The 17,905-nt window shown below is 39.5% G+C and overlaps 1 pseudogene; it reads right to left on the bottom strand.

Annotated features, from left to right (window-relative positions):
• Nucleotides 1-1,500: 1,500 nt before the first annotated feature.
• LOC121482522 overlaps nucleotides 1,501-17,905 on the bottom strand; it is a 47,622-nt pseudogene continuing 31,217 nt past the window's right edge.

Genomic DNA, 17,905 nt, shown 5'->3' with positions numbered 1-17,905 from the left:
TGAATGGGGTGTTAAGGGTCCCATCAATTATTGTTTTAATATCAATGAGTTTCTTTAAGTTTGCCATCAATTGATTTATATATTTGGCTGCTCCAAAGTTTCTGGCATCAATATTTACAATAGTTAGGTCTTCTTGTTGGATTGACCCCTTTATTAGTGTATAGTGCCTTTCTTCATCCCTTATTACAGTCTTTGATTTAAAATCTAGTTTGACTAACATAAGTATGACTACTCCAGCTTTCTATTGATGTCCATTAGCATGATAGATGGTTCTCCACCCCCTCACTTTCAATCTGTAGGTGTCCTTGTGTCAATAATAAGTCTTTTATAAGCAGCATATCAGTGGGTCTTATTTTTTTTATCCATTCTGCTATCCTATATCTTTAGATTGAAATATTGAGCCAATTTACATTCATAGTAATTATTGATAGGTATGAATTTAGTGCCATTGTATTACCTGTAAAGTCATTGTTCTTGTAGATTGTCCCTGTACTTTTTTAGTCTCTATGCTTTTGGTTTCTCCACCAGGTCAAAGGATCCCCTTTAGTATTTCTTGCAAGGTTGGTTTAGTGTTCACCAACTCCTTTACTTTTTGCTTGTCTTGGAAATTCTTTCTCTCTCCTTCTATACTGAATGACAGCCTTGCTGGATAAAGTATTTTTGGCTGTATAGTTTTCCTATTTAGCACATTGAATGTATCATGTCACTCCTTTCTGGCCTCCCAAAATTCTGTGTACAGGTATGCTTCTAACATGATATGTCTTCCCTTTTAGGTTAAGGGCCTTTTGTGGTTAGCTTCTTTCAGAATTCTCTCTTCATCTTTGTATTTTGCAAATTTCACTATGGTATGTCTTGGTGTTGCCTGTTTTTGTTGATTTTGAAGGGAGTTCTCTGTGCTTGTTGGGTTTGAGTGCCTCATTCCTTCCCCAGATTAGGTTAGTTCTCAGCTATAATTTGTTCAGATAAACCTTTTGCCCTTTTTTCTTGCACTTATTCTTCTAGGACTTCTATGATGTAGAAATTATTACACTTTGTGGAATCAGTGAGTTCCCTAAGTCTATATTCACGATCTAATAGCTTTCTTTCTCTTTTCTTTTCAAATTCATTATTTTTCATAATTTTATCTTCACTATCACCTATTCGATCCTCTGTTTCTTCCATCCTCATTGTAATTGCTTTCAGTCTGTTTTGCATCTCAGTTATAGCATGTTTTATTTTGGCCTGACTAGATTGTAGGTCTTTTATCTCTGCAGGCAGGGCTTCTCTTGTGTCTTCAGTGCTTCCTTCAAGTGCAGCTAGTATTCTTATTACTGTTGCTCTAAATTCTTTATCAGATATATTGCTATACATGTTTTGAGCAAATCTCTGTGATTTCTTCTTGATCTTTCTTTTGGGAAAAATTCCTCCAACTTGTCACTATGTCTAGGTTTCTGTCTTTTGTGTTTTATGAAAACTTGTTATGTTTTCTGCTCCTGAGAGTAACACTATATTAAGTAGCGGTCATACCCTGTCCAGCACCTGGCACTTCAGGAAGTGTTTCTGTTGTATGCTGTGTGCACTCTGTTGTTGTGTTTTGGGTACTCTTTCACAGAGGTCAGTGATATACAGAGTTCCTCCTTGCTTGCAGTGGGAAGTGTTTGGACCTTTAACTAGGTGTACTTTGATTTGTTTGTTACAGTAAGCCTGGAACAACAACAACAACAACAAAAAAGGCTTAATCCAAGAAAAAAAGAGAAGAAAAAGGAACACAAAAGTAAATGAAAAGACAAAATCTATAAGTGTGATTCCAGAGAATAAGAAAGAAAAAAGGAAAAAAGAAAAAGAAAAGTATCCTGATCCAAAAAACTAGACAAGAAAATAAACAAACCAACAAATGGACAAAAAACTTTAAGCTTGGGACCCCTGAGTGGCTCAGCGGTTGAGTGTCTGCCTTTGGCTTAGGGTGTGATCCTGGAAGTTGTGGGATAGAGTTCCACATCGGGCTCCCTGCATGGAGCCTGCTTCTCTCTCTTCCTATGTCTCTGCCTCTCTCTGTCTGTCATGAATAAATAAAGTTTTTTAAAAACCCTTTAAGCTTGATACCAAAGAAAAAAGAAAAAACAAATAAAATAACATGTTTATAGATATATCTAGACATATCTATATCTATATCTATATCTATATCTATATCTATCTATCTATCTATCTATCTATCTATCTATCTATCTATCTATCGAAAAAATAGGAAAAAAAATATAAAAACCAAAAGTCTGGTCCTATTTCCACCAGCACTGAAGCTGACACTTTGGAACACTCTGTAATCAATAGATTTGGCATTTGTGGGGGTTTATGTTGGTCTTCTGAGGGAGACACCTGCTGTGCTGGCTCACAATCAGCCTGCCCTTATAAAGATACCCCTGCCAGGCACAGTGGGACAGTGGATTGGGGTTTGGTGTAAGTGACTTTAGCCCCCAGTGGAGGTGCTATGTTTCTCTCTGACATCCAACCATGCTAGTGGACAAGTGGGTGAAATGTGAAAAATGGTGTCACCTCACCCTCTCATTCCTAGGGAGGGGAACTTATATTCACCACTGTTAAGGAGGCCCTCAAAGAAAATCAAACAATTTCCTCTCCTATGTCCAAGGCTTTCCCCAAATTTCTGCCCTTAACCTCTCTGTGCACAGCCAGCAGCATGCCTGGCACCACAATTCTGTGTTTTATCTTTGGCTTGTGTCTGGGATTCAAAATTCTAAATCAAAGGGCCTGGCAAGGTGTAGGCCCTTTCCCTTCTCCCAGAGTAGAGCCTTGTGGTAGGACCAGTACCACTGTGTCCCAGAAAAGCAGTTGCACGGTGTGCACATGGTGGCTGGAGTCTATTATAGTGCACAGGGAAAAGCTTAGACTAGGTTATCTGCCCTTTGTCCATGTGCCTCTATCCCCTACATTGGAGAGTGAAGGTTTGGTTTTTGGAGTAGCAAAATACCTTCTTCCAAAGGTACTCCAGGAAGGGGAGTGATCTCTCCCAGTGTGACCAGGGGCTCCCCTCACTGCAGTGTGTTTTGCAAACCCTACATGCTGCTCTCTACCCCTCTCTCCTTAACTTTGCTCCATGAAAAAGAGTTCCTTCCTCTTTGTGGCACCAGTTTTTCTCTCCCCCAATTCACAGCTCTGAACCTCATATCTGCCATGTTACCTCCCTCCAATTGTGCAGTTACTTTTCTTAATCCTCATATTGATTTTCTAAATGTTCAAAATGATTTGGTGTTGATCTGGCGGTGTTTGAGGGATGGGGCAAGCTCAGGGTCCCCCTACTACTCTGACATCTTAACTCCAGAATTAGAATTAAAAACAAAAAGGGCCATCTGGGCCACTATGGTGCCCTTACCTCAGTACCCAAATAAGAAAAGCATTGGATAGGCAGTTGCACAGTATGTGCACTACACAAAGTAGGGTAGGGAGAAATGAAAGTGTTTTAAAAATAGAGTGAATAATTTAAAGTTGTGGGGTCATAAACAGAAGAGTTAGTCATATCTGACTAATAAACATTTATGTGTTCTTAAGTAGAGAATTGTTTGGATTAGGTATACCAAATAATAGGAAAGTATGAGTTAGAGATTTTTTAGAGTAGTTCAAATTTATCAGTGTGTGTTAGTTTTTTCTGCATTAACAAATACCCTTCAACAAAGTGTATTTAGGCAACAAACAGGTGGTTTTTTGCTTATGTTATATATGCTTTCTGGGAGGAAGAGGGCTATTTTTCACATAATTCTCACTCAAGGTCCAAAGCTGAGAGAACCTCATTAGATGTAACTTTGGAGGGCACTATTTCAGAAAAAAAAGGAATGTGATACATAATGTTTCTTCCTGAAAGGCTTCTTTCCAGAAGTGACAGAAATTACTCTTGCTTACATTTCATTGGAATTCAGTTTGTGTGGTCATCTTTAACTTATAGTGCCTATGAAGTATACTTCTATGAGGTTCAGGATGTAGGAGAGACTGAAGTATTTGGTGGACATAACTTTTGTCCATTAAGCCATGCAACAAATGACACTTATATAGCTGGTTATTCAGGAGCTATGCCACTGTTGATAATATTTCCCTCCATGTATTGCTTTCAGCCATGCTCTATTATATCCTGTTTTCAATCTCTAAAGTACATCATTGGTGGTTTCATTCTTCTTAACTGACATACAACATTGTATAAGCTTAATGTATAGGACATATTTGATATGACACATTTATATATTGCAATGTGATTACCACTGTAGTATTAATTAACATTTTTATCCTGTCACTTAATTATCATTTTTATGTGGTGGAAACTATTAAGAACTAGTGACATACCCACTTTGAAATTTATAATAGAAGATTGTTGAATATAAACACCATGCAGTGCATTAGATTTCTAGAATTTGTTCATCTACTAGTTTCATGTTTACACCCTTAAAGGACACATCTCCAGTTCCCCTACCACACAACCTTTTGTAAGCACCATACTCTGTATTTACAAGTTTGGCTTTTTTGGATTTCACATAAAAGTGATATCATATGCTATTTGACTTTCTCTATGAGACTTACTTCATGTAACACAATCCCCACAACATCAATTCATGTTGTCATAAATAGCAGAATTCCCTTTGATAGAGCTCTCCATCCCCAAACTGAACCCCATTGATTTTTAGCATTGCTATAAATCATGGGTTTTAAAAAATTAATATACATTCACTATGTTATTCATTTTGATGCGTAAAGTGTTCCAGATTTGATCGATGGAATAACCTTTGAGTTAACTCCCATGTACTTATGATATGCCACTTCATTTTTGACTGCTTCCTTATTTCCTGTCATAAAATATTTTCAAAGCTTCTCTTGTACTTTTCCAATTCTATTATTAAAATCTGCCATTTTTCTAAGAAACCCTGGTTCCTTTGAGACATAAATGGCTTTTAGAAAGCAAGAAAAAGACAACAAGAGTGCTTTTTTGCTAGAGGGATGTCATTGCTTTTAGCCTTTTCAGTAGACAGACTTAGGAAATACAATATTTTGGGTATAACTTTTATGGAGTTCGATATTCCAACATATAAAATAACACCCAGAGGTCATCCCGTCAAGTGCCCCTCGAAAGGCGGATCACCCAGTCAGCGCATTCCCCACACACCTCCCATTCCACTACCCCTTCTTCATTTCCCAGAGGTAGGAGTCTCTCATGTTTTGTCACCTTCTCTGATTTTTCCCACTCATTATCTCTCCTTTCTATTATAACCCCTTTCACTAATTTTTTATATTCCCCTTATGAGTATAACCATTTTATGATTGTCCTTCTCTATGACTTACTTCAATCAGCATAATACCCTCCAGTTCTATCCACGATGAAGCAAATGGTGGATATTTGTCATTTCTAAAGGCTGAGTAATATTCCATTGTATAAATAGACCACATATGCTTTATCCATTTATCTTTTGTTGGACACTGAGGCTCCTTACACAGTTTGGCTATTGTGGACAATGCTGCTATAAACATTGGGGGGGCAGGTGTGCTGCATTTTATATGCATCTGTATCTTTGGGGTAAATTCCCAGGAGTGCAGTTGTTGGGTTGAAGGGTAGCTCAATTTTTAACTCTTTGAGGAACCTCCACACGGTTGTCCAGAGAGGCTGTACCACTTCACCTTCCCAACAACAGTGCAAGATGGTTCCCCTTTCTCCACATGCTCTCCAACATTTATTGTTTCCTGTCTTGTTAATTTCAACAGCCCCGCTGGTGTGAGTTGGTATCTCATTGTGGTTATGAGATACCAACTCAAACTATTTATATTTCCGAGTAGTTTGATATAATATAAATACAACTATTTGTATTTCCCTGATGGCAAGTGATGTGGAGCATTTTCTCAGGTGCTTGTTGGCCATGAGAATGTCTTTTTTGGAGAAATTTCTGTTCATGTTTATGTCCATTTCATGATTGGATTGTTTGTTTCTTGGGTGCTGAGTATAATAATTTATAGATTTGGATGCTAGCTCTTTATCAGATATGTCATTTACAAACATCTTCTCCCATTCTGTAGGTTGTCTTTTAGTTTTGTTGACAGTTTCTGTTGCTCTGCAGAAGAAATTATCTGGATTAAGTCCCAAGATTTATTTTTGCTTTATTTCCCTTACCTTCATAAATGTATCTTGCAAGAAGTTCGTGTGGCCAAGTTCAAAAAGGGTGTTGCCTGTGTTCTCCTCTAGGGTTTTGATGGATTCTTGTCTCACATTTACATCTTGAGTTTATTTTTGTGTATGCTGTAAAGAACGGTCCAGTTTCATTCTTCTGCATATGGATATCCAATTTTCACCCACATCATTTATTGAAGAGACTATCTTTTTTCCAGTGGATAGTCTTTCCTCCTTTGTCAAATATTAGTTGACCATAGAGCTGAGGGCCCATTTCTGGGTTCTCTATTCTGCTCCATTGATCTATGTGTCTGTTTTTGTGCCAGGACCACACTGTCTTGATGATCACAGCTTTGTAGTACAACCTGAAATCTGGCATTGTGATGCCCCCAGCTATGGTTTTCTTTTTCAATATTGCTCTGGCTATGTGGAGTCTTTTCCCATTACACACAAATCTTAAGATGATTTGTTCCAACTCTCTGAAGAAAGTACATGGAATTTTGATAGGGATTGCATTAAATGTGTAAATTTCCCTGGGTAGCATTGACATTTTCACAATACTAATTCTTCCAATCCATGTTCATGGAATATTTTTCCATCTCTTTCTGTCTTCCTCACTTTCTTTCAGAAGTGTTCTGTCGTTTTTAGGGTATATATCCTTTACCTCTTTGGTGAAGTTTATTCCTAAGTATCTTATGCTTTTCGATGTAATTGTAAATAGGATTGACTCCTTAATTTCTCTTTCAGTCTCATTGTTAGTGTATAGAAATGCCACTGATTTCTGAGCATTGATTTTATATCCTGCCACATTACAGAATTGCTGTTTGAGTTCTGGCAGTCTGGGGGTGGAGTCTTTTGGGTTTTCTATGTACAGTATCAGATCATCTGCAAAGAAGGAGAGTTTGACTTCTTCTTTACAGTTTGAACACATTTATTTCTTTTTGTTGCCTGATTGCTGAGTCTAGGACTTCTAGTCCTATGTTAAGTAACAGTGGTGAGAGTGGACATCCCTGTCATGTTCCTGATCTTAGGGGAAGGCTCCCAGTGCTTCCCCATTGAGAATGATATTTGCTGTGGGCTTTTCGTAGATGGCTTTTTTTTTTTTTTTTTAAAGACTGTCTATGGTTTGTCTCCCTTTCTAACTTTGTCATGTTTTATTTTTCCCTACATTTTCCTATGATCCTCTGTTTTGTTTTTAATTTTATTTTATTTATTTATGATAGGCACACAGTGAGAGAGAGAGAGGCAGAGACACAGGCAGAGGGAGAAGCAGGCTCCATGCACCGGGAGCCCGACGCGGGACTCGATCCCGGGTCTCCAGGATCACGCCCTGGGCCAAAGGCAGGCGCCAAACCGCTGCGCCACCCAGGGATCCCCTCGTAGATGGCTTTTAAGATGCTGAGGAATATTCCCTTTTTCCCTACACTCTGAAGGGTTCTGATCAGGAAGGGATGCTGTATTTTGAGAAGTGCATTCTCTGCATCTATTGAGAGGATATGATTCTGGTTCTTCTCTCGTTGATGTGATATATGATGTTGATTGTCTTAAAACGTTGAGCCAACCTTGCAACTTGGGGATAAATCCCACTTGGTCTTGGTGAATAATCTTCTTAATGTACTGTTGGATCCTATTGGCTAGTATACTGCGGAGAGTTTTTACATCCGTTTTCATCAGGGATATTGGTTAATAATTCTTTTTGGTGTGATCTTTGACTGATTTTGAGATTCAGGTGATGCTGGCCTCATAAAACGAGTTTGGAAGTATTCCATTCCATTCAATCGTTTGGAACAGCTGTAGTAGAATAGGTATTGTGTCCTCTTTAAACGTTTGATAGAATTCCCTTGAGAAGCCATCTGGCCCTGGACTTTTGTGTCTTTGGTGGCTTGTGATGACTGCTTCAATTTCCTCCCTGGTTATTGGCCTGTTCAGGTTGTGGATTTCTTCCTGTTCCAGTTTTGATAGTATGTGGTTTTCCAGAAATGCGTCCATTTCTTTTAGGTTGCCTAATTTATTGGCATATAGCTGCTCATAATGCTTTTAAAATCGTTTGTATTTCTTCCGTATTAGTTGTGATTTCTCCTTTTACAATCATGATTTTATTAATTTCGGTCTTTTTTTTAATAAGGGGGGCTAATGGTTTATCTATGTTATTAATTCTTACAAAGAAACAACTCCTGGTTTTGTTGTTCTTTTACTCAGTTCTTCTGGTCTCTATTTCGTTGAGTACTACTCGAATCTTTTTTAACTCTCTTCTTCTGATGGGTATTGTTTTTTAAAAAAAATTTTTTTTGGAGTTCAATTTGCCAACATATAGCATAACACCCAGTGCTCATCCCACCAAGTGCCCCGCTCAGTGCCCATCACCCAGACTCCACGCCCAACTCCACTTCCACTAGCCCTTATTCATCAACCAGCGAAAGGTGTCTCTCAAGATTTCTCACCCTCATTGATATTTTCACTCATTTTCTCTCCTCTGTTATTACCTTTCACTAATTTTTATATTTCCCAAATGAATGAGACCATATAATGTTTGTCTTTCTGCGATTGACTTATTTACCTCAGCATAATACCCTCCAGGTCCATCCACGTCGAAGCAAATGGTGGGTATTTGTCATTTCTTTTTTTTTCTTTTTTTTGCTTTTTAATAATACATTTACTTTTTATTGGTATTCAGTATGCCAACATACACAATAACACCCAGTGCTCATCCCGTCAAGTGTCCCCCTAAGTGCCCGCCACCCAGTCACCCCCACTCCTTGCTCTCCTCCCCATCCACCACCCCAAGTTCGTTTCCCAGAGTTAGGAGTCATTAGATTCTGTCTCCCTTTCTGATATTTCCCACACATTTCTTCTCCCTTCCCCTCTATTCCCTTTCACTATTTTTTATATTGCACAGATGAATGAGACCATATAATGATTGTCCTTCTCCGATTGATTTATTTCACTCAGCAATATACCCTCCAATTCCATCCACGTTGAAGCAAATGGTGGGTATTTGTCATTTCTAATAGCTGACTAATATTCCATTGTATATATAAACCACATCTTCTTTATCCATTCATCTTTCGATGGACACCAAGGCTCCTTCCACAGTTTGGCTATTGTGGACATTGCTGCTAGAAACATCGGGGTGCAGGTGACCCGGCGTTTCATTGCATCTGAATCTTTGGAGTAAATCCCCAACTGTGCAATTGCTGGGTCGTAGGGCAGGTCTATTTTTAACTCTTTGAGGAATCTCCACACAGTTTTCCAGAGTGGCTGCACCAGTTCACATTCCCACCAACAGTGTAAGAGACTTCCCTTTTCTCCGCATCCTCTCCAACATTTGTTATCTCCTGCCTTGTTAATTTTCCCCATTCTCACTGGTGTGAGGTGGTATCTCATTGTGCTTTTGATCTTGATGACGTCCCAATAGTTCATTTTTGCTTTTGTTTCTTTTGCCTTTGTGGATGTATCTTGCAAGAAGTTACTGTGGCTGAGTTCAAAAAGGGTGTTGCCTGTGTTCTCCTCTAAGATTTTGATGGAATCTTGTCTCACATTTAGATCTTTCATCCATTTTGAGTTTATCTTTGTGTATGGTGAAAGAGAGTGGTCTAGTTTCATTCTTCTGCATGTGGATGTCCAATTTTCCCAGCACCATTTATTGAAGAGACTCTCTTTTCTTCCAGTGGATAGTCTTTCCTCCTTTGTCGAATATTAGTTGAACATAAAGCTGAGGGTCCACTTCTTGGTTCTCTATTCTGTTCCATTGATCTATGGGTCTGTTTTTGTGCCAGTACCACACTGCCTTGATGATCAGAGCTTTGTAGTACAACCTGAAATCTGGCATTCTGATGTCCCCAGCTATGGTTTTCTTTTTTAAAATTCCCCTGGCTATTCAGGGTCTTTTCTGATTCCACACAAATCTTAAAATAATTTGTTCCAAGTCTCTGAAGAAAGCCCATGGTATTTTGATAGAGATTGCATTAAACGTGTAAATTGCCCTGGGTAACATTGACATTTTCACAATATTAATTCTGCCAATCCATGAGCATGGAATATTTTTCCATCTCTTTGTGTCTTCCTCAATTTCTTGCAGAAGTGTTCTATAGTTTTGAGGGTATAGATCCTTTACCTCTTTGGTGAGGTTTATTCCTAGGTATCTTATGCTTTTGGGTGCCATTGTAAATGGGATCGACTCCTTAATTTCTCTTTCTTCCGTCTCATTGTTAGTGTACAGAAATGCCACTGAGTTCTGGGCTTTGATTTTGTATCCTGCCACACTGCTGAATTGCTGAATGAGTTCTAGCAATCTTGGGGTGGAGTCTTTTGGGTTTTCTAGGTAGAGTATCATGTTATTTGCGAAGAGGGAGAGTTTGCTGTATGAGTTCGGCCAAGGGCGCGAATCCAACAGCTCAGACCCGGGAGCACTGGGCTCTGGGCAGCCCAGGATCCCGCCTCCCCCGGGGGACAGAAAGCGGCCAGGAGGGCACAGGACAGCAAGGACGCTCCTGCTCTGAGCTGAGTGGATCAGCGGCCCCGCCACCGCCCCTGCAGCATCCAGGACCCTGCAGACTGAGAGCTCTGTAGTTACTGCTGGAGCTGAATCCAGGGCTCCAGAGCTGGCCGCCGCCACTGTGGTTGTTCCTCCTGGGGCCTCAAGGGGTAAACAGCCCCCACTGAGCCCTGCACCAGGCAGGGGGCAGAGCAGCTCTCCCAAGTGCTAACACCTGAAAATCAGCACAACTGGCGCCTCCTCCAGAAGACCAGCTAAACCGGCAAGTTCCAGGGGAAGTCAAGGGACTTAAAGTATATAGAATCAGAAGATACTTTCCGGTGTCATGTTTGTTTGTTTGTTTGTTTGTTTGTTTGTTTGTTTGTTTTTTGCTTTTTGAATTCTGTTTGCTTCCCCCACTTGTTTTTCTTTCTTTCTTTTTCTTTCTCTTTTTCTTCTTTTTTCTTTTTTTCTTTTTCTCTTTTCTTTCCGTCTTTCTCTCCTCTCATTTTCGACTATTCCCAATACAACTTGTTTTTGGCCACTCTGCACTCAGCAAAATGACTAGAAGGAAAACCTCACCACAAAAGAAAGAATCAGAAACAGTCCTCTCTCCAACAGAGTTGCAAAATTTGGATTACAATTCAATGTCAGAAAGCCAATTCAGAAGCACTATTATAAAGGTACTGGTGGCTCTAGAAAAAAGCATTAACGACTCAAGAGACTTCATGACTACAGATTTAGATGTAATCAGACAGAAATTAATAATCAATTGAATGAGATGCAATCCAAACTAGAGGTCCTAACAACGAGGGTTAACGAGGTGGAAGAACGAGTGAGTGACATAGAAGACAAGTTGATGGCAAAGAGGGAAACTGAGGGAAAAAGAGACAAACAATGAAAAGAGCATGAAGATAGATTAAAGGAAATAAATGAAAGCCTGAGGAAGAAAAACTTACATTTAATTGGGGTTTCCGAGGGCACCGAAACAGACAGATGGCCAGAATACAATTTGAACAAATCAAAGCTGAATAGATTCCTAATCTAGGAAGGGAACAGGCATTCAGATCCAGGAAATAGAGCGATTCCCCTCCTAAAATCAATAAAAACCATTCATCACTTCGACATTTAAAAGTTAAGCTGGCAAATTCCAAAGATAAAGAGAAGATCCTTAAAGCAGCAAGAGACAAGAAATCCCTGACTTATATGGGGAGGAATATTAGAGTAACAAGACCTCTCCACAGAGACCTGGCTGCCAGAAAAGGCTGCCAGGATATATTCAGGGTCCTAAATGAGAAGAACATGCAACCAAGAATACTTTATCCAGCAAGGCTCTCATTCAGAATGGAAGGAGAGATAAAGAGCTTCCAAGCAGGCAGGAACTGAAAGAATATGTGACCACCAAACCAGCTGTGCAACAAATTTTAAGGGGGATTCTTAAAATTCCCCTTTATGAAGAAGTCCAGTGGAACAATCCACAAAAACAAGGACTGAATAGATATGATGACACTAAACTCGTATTTTTCAATAGTAACTCTGAACGTGAACGGGCTTAATGACCCCATCAAAAGGCACAGGGTGTCAGACTGGATAAAAAAGCAGGACCCATCTATTTGCTGTCTACAAGAGACTCATTTTATACAGAAGGACACCTACAACCTGAAAATAAAAGGTTGGAGAACCATTTAACATTCAAATGGTCCTCAAAAGAAAGCAGGGGTAGCCATCCTCATATCAGATAAACTAAAATTTACCCCGAAGACTATAGTGAGAGATGAAGAGGGACACTATATCATACTTAAAGGATCTATCCAACAAGAGGACTTAACAATCCTCAATATATATGGCCCGAATGTGGCACCTGTCAAATATATCAATCAATTAATAACCAAAGTTAAGAAATACTTAGATAATAATGCACTTATACTTGGTGACTTCAATCTAGCGCTGTCTATACTAATAGGTCTTCTAAACACAACATCTCCAAAGAAACAAGAGCTTTAAATTATACACTGAACCAGATGTATTTCACAGATATCTACAGAACTTTACATCCAAACTCAACTGAATACACATTCTTCTCAAGTTCACATGGAACTTTCTCCAGAAGAGACCACATACTGGGTCACAAATCGGGTCTGAACCGATATCAAGAGATTGGGATCATCCCCTGTGTATTCTCAGACCATGATGACTTGAAATTAGAACGAAATCACAACAAGAAGTTGGAAGGACTTCAAACACGTAGAGTTTAAGGACTGTGCTGCTAAAACATGAAAGGGTCAACCAGGAAATTAAGGAAGAATTAAAAAGATTCATGGAAACTAATGAGAATGAAGATACAACTGTTCAAAATCTTTGGGATGTAGCAAAAGCAGTCCTGAGGGGGAAATAAATCGCAATACAATCATCCATTCAAAAAATGGAAAGAAATCAAATACAAAAGCTAACCTTACACCTAAAGCAGGTACAGAAAAAAAAAGCAAAGAGATCCTACACCAGCAGGAGAAGAGAGTTAATAAAGATTCGAGCAGAACTCAACGAAATAGAGACCAGAAAAACTGTGGAACAGATCAACAGAACCAGGAGTTGGTTCTTTGAAAGAATTAATAAGATAGATAAACCATTAGCCAGCCTTATTAAAAAGAAGATAGAGAAGACTCAAATTAATAAAATCATGAATGAGAAAGGAGAGATCACTACCAACACCAAGGAAATACAAACGATTTTAAAAACATATTATGAACATTTTTTTGTCAGTTTTATGTCACACCTGCAAATAATGGAAGTTTTACTTTTTCCTTGCTGATTTGGATGCCTTTTATACCTTTTTCTTGTCAGATATCTGTGGTTTGGACATTCAATCTATGTTGAATAAAAATGTGAGATAGACAACTTTGTCTTATTCCTAACCTTAGGGAAAATATCTCATTTTTTCACAAGTAAGTATGATATTAACAGTGGGTTTTTCATATACAACCTTTAGTATGTTTAGGTATGTTCCCTGTAAACCTACTTTGCTCAGGATTTTTATTATGAATGTATGTTATACTTTGTCAAATGCTTTTTCTGCCCCTACTGAAATTATCATATTTTTATCCTTTCTTTGTCATGTTGATTACTTTATAAATATTGAACTATATTTGCATCCCAGGAATACTTTCTAATTGATTATGTTGAATGATTTAATTTAATGTTTTGTTGGATTTGGTTTACTAATATTTTTTTTTTATGATAGTCACATACAGAGAGAGAGAGAGAGAGAGGCAGAGACACAGGCAGAGGGAGAAGCAGGCTCCATGCACCGGGAGCCCAACGTGGGATTCGATCCCGGGTCTCCAGGATCGCGCCCTGGGCCAAAGGCAGGCGCCAAACCGCTGCGCCACCCAGGGATCCCGGTTTACTAATATTTTTTAGAGAAATTTTCACCTATAGTCATAAAATATATTGAACTGTAGTTCTCTTTTTTTTGGTCTGTTTTATCCATCTGGTTTTAGTATCAGAGAAATGATGGCATGGTAGAATATATTTAGATTCTTTCCTGCTTTATCAAATGTTGGAAAAGTTTGAAAAGGATAGATATTAAGTCCTAAAGGTTTGGTAGAAATCACTTGTGAAGACAAAAGGTCTTGAACTTTGGTTTGTTGGGAGTTGTTCTGTTTCTTTGTTTTCTGTTTGTTTGTTTTTTAATAATAAATTTATTTTTATTGGTGTTCAACTTGCCAACATACAGAATAACACCCAGTGCTCATCCCATCAAGTGCCCCCCTCAGTGCCCGTCACCTATTCACCCCCACCCCCACCCTCCCCCTTCCACCACTCCTAGTTCGTTTCCCAGAGTTAGGAGTCTTTATGTTCTGTCTCCCTTTCTGATATTTCCCACACATTTCTTCTCCCTTCCCTTATATTCCCTTTCACTATTATTTATATTCCCCAAATGAATGAGAACATATAATGTTTGTTTTCTTTCTCTTCTTTTCCTGATTCAATTTCATTGCTGGATATCAATCTGTTCAAATTATCTGTTTCTCTTTGATTCAATATTGGTAAGATTTGTGTCCCTAGGACCTTATCCATTTATTCTAGGTTGTCCAATTTGTTGCCATATAATTCTTCATAATATTCTAATACTTTGTATTTCTGTGGTGTCCATTGTTATTTATCTTCTTTCAATTATGATTTTAATTCGTCTCTCATTCTTTGTCTCACACATTTTTTTGATGAGTCTGGCTTAAGGTTTCTCAATTTTGTTGGTCTTTTCAAAGCACCAGATCCTACTTGCATTGATTTCTACTATTGTTTTGCTATTTTCTTTTTTGTTTGTTCTTGTTTTGTTTCTTTTTATTTTCTATTTTGTTTATTTCTGCTCTAGTCATTATTATTTTCTTCTTTCTAATTGTTATGGTTTTGTTGTTTCTTCTTATTCTATCTTCTTCAGGTGTAAAGTTAGGTTGCTTATTGAGATTTTTCTTGCTTCTTCAGGTCGCCGTGTAACTCTTATAAACTTCCTTTTTACAATCATTTGTGCTGCATCCCAAAGATTTTGCACATTTGTGTTCTCATTTTCATTTTTCTCCATGTATTTTCTATTTCTTCTCTGGTTCATGGTTGACATATTCATTTTGTAGCATATCATTCAAAATCTACGTATTTATGTTTATTCTAGATTTTTTTCTTGTGGTTGATTTCTGGCTTCATATTGTTCTTGTCAGAAAAGATACATGGTATGATTTCGATCTTTTTGGATTTGTTTAGACTTGATTTGTGGTCTATTTTTTTTAAGATTTATTTATTTATTCATCCAGAGAGAGCGAGAAAGAGGCAGAGACACAGGCAGAGGGAGAAGCAGGCTCCATGCAGGAAGCCCGATGTGGAACTCGATCCCGGGTCTCCAGGATCACGCCATGGGCTGCAGGCGGTGCTAAACCGCTGCGCCACCGGGGCTGCCCTGATTTGTGGTCTAATATAAAGTCTGTTCTGGAGAATACCCCATGCGTACTTGAAAATAATGTGTATTCTACTGTTTTATAATAGAATGTTCTAAATATATCTGTTAGATCCATATAGAATAATGTGTCATTTAAAGCCAATTTTTCCTTCATGGTTTTCTGTTTAGATGAACTAGTTATTGATGTAAGTGGATGGATAAATTACTATTATCATTGTATTACTATTAATTACTTCTTTTGTTTGTTATTAACTGCATCATATATTTGGGTGCTCCCAGTTTGGTGAATAAATATTTGAAATTGCTTTTCCTCTTGATGGATTGTTCCCTTTAAGATTATATGCTTTCAAGGAGGCGGGGCAAGATGGCGGAAGAGTAGGGTCCCCAAGTCACCTGTTCCCACCAACTTACCTAGATAACTTTCAAATCATCCTGAAAACCTACGAATTTGGTCTGAGATTTAAAGAGAGACCAGCTGGAATGCTATAGTGAGATGAGTTTGCGCTGCTATCAAGGTAGGAAGATGGAAAAAAAATAATAAAGAAATAAAAAAGCATCCAAGAGGGAGGAGCCCCAGCGAGGAGCCGGACTAAGGCCACGTGGCAGTGACCCTAGGACAGGAAAGCCAAGTCCCAGAGAAGCAAGAGCATTACCAACGTTCCGAGACAGGCGCTCACAGGGCAGGATCCGAGGAGGGGCAGGGATACCCTCAGGCTCCCAGGGACACTAACAGAGGAACTGCACCCTGGGGGAAAGCACCATACTGCAGGCCAAGCTCCCTAAAGGGCTTCAGCACAAGCCCCGCGGGGCCCTGGGAGCAGCTTGGGTGGTGGCTCTGTCAGCAGCTCTGCGTGGAGGGGGCTGCCCAGCCTGAGAGCGAGATTCCAGTGGCACAGGCCCTGGAGTCCAGGGCGCTGGGGGACACAGCCCTAGATCCAGTGCTCCCCTGGAACAGTCAGGGCCCAGGAGGACACAGGACAGCAAGGATGCGCCTGCAGACGGGAAGCCCTGAGCTGTGCATATCCACGGCCCCTGCCCCCGGAGCATCCAGGATCCTGCAGACTGAGAGCTGTGGTAGTTACTGTGGGAGCTGATTCCAGGGCTGGAGAGCTGGCCTCAGCCACTGTTCTTGTCCCTTCTGGTGTTACCTTGTACCTGGGACTGAGCAGGGGCCTCACAAGATAAACAGCTCCCACTGAGCCATGCACCAGGAAGGGGGCTGGGCAGCTCTCCCAGGTGCACACACTTGAGAATCAGCACAGCAGGCCCCTCCCCCAGAAGACCAGCTAGAAGGACAGGGGAAAAGCAAGTTATTGACCAAGCAGCGATGCAAAGTTCCAGGAGAAGGCGAGGGATTTACAGTATACAGAATCAAAGAATACTTCCCCTTGTTTTTTGTTTTCTGTTTGTTTCCCTCACCCCGTTTTTTTTTTTTTTTCCTCTTTCTTTTTCTCCTTTTTCCAGTACAACTTGTTTTTGGCCACTTTGCACTGAGCAAAATGACTAGAAGGAAAACCTCACCTCAAAAGAAAGAATCAGAAGCAGTCCTCTCTCCCAGAGTTACAAAATTTGGATTACAATTCAATGTCAGAAAGCCAATTCAGAAACACTATTATAAAGCTACTGGTGGCTCTGGAAAAAACATAAAGGAATCAAGAGACTTCATGACTACAGAAATTAGATCTAATCAGGCCGCAATTAAAAATCAATTAAATGAGATGCAATCCAAACTAGAGTTCCTAACAATGAGGGTTAACGAGGTGGAAGAACGAGTGAGTGACATAGAAGACAACTTGATTCGCAAGGAGCGAAACTGAGGGAAAAAGACAAAAACAATTAAAAGATCATGAGGAAAGGTTAAGGGAAATAAATGACAGCCTCAGAAGGAAAAATCCACATTTAATTGAGGTTCCAGAGGGCGCCGAAAGGGACAGAGGTCCAGAATATGTATTGGAACAAATCGTAGCTGAGAACTTCCATAACTTGGGAAGGGAAACAGGCATTCAGATCAAAGAGATAGAAAGAACCCCGCCAACATCAATAAAAACCACTCTACACCTCATTATTTAATAGTGAAACTTGCGGGATCCCTGGGTGGCGCAGCGGTTTGGTGCCTGCCTTTGGCCCAGGGCGCGATCCTGGAGACCCGGGATCGAATCCCACATCGGGCTTCCGGTGCATGGAGCCTGCTTCTCCCTCTGCCTGTGTCTCTGCCTCTCTCTCTCTCTCCCTGTGTGACTATCATAAATAAATGAAAATTAAAAAAAAAATAGTGAAACTTGCAAAGTCCAAAGATAAAGAGAAAATCCTAAAGCACAAAGAGACAAAAAAATCCCTACCTTATATGGAAAGA

This window comes from Vulpes lagopus, chromosome X (genome assembly GCF_018345385.1).
Source record: "Vulpes lagopus strain Blue_001 chromosome X, ASM1834538v1, whole genome shotgun sequence".
NCBI lineage: Eukaryota > Metazoa > Chordata > Mammalia > Carnivora > Canidae > Vulpes > Vulpes lagopus.
The sequence above is the reverse complement of the archived record's forward strand: the minus strand, read 5'-3'. Positions and strand labels throughout refer to the sequence as shown.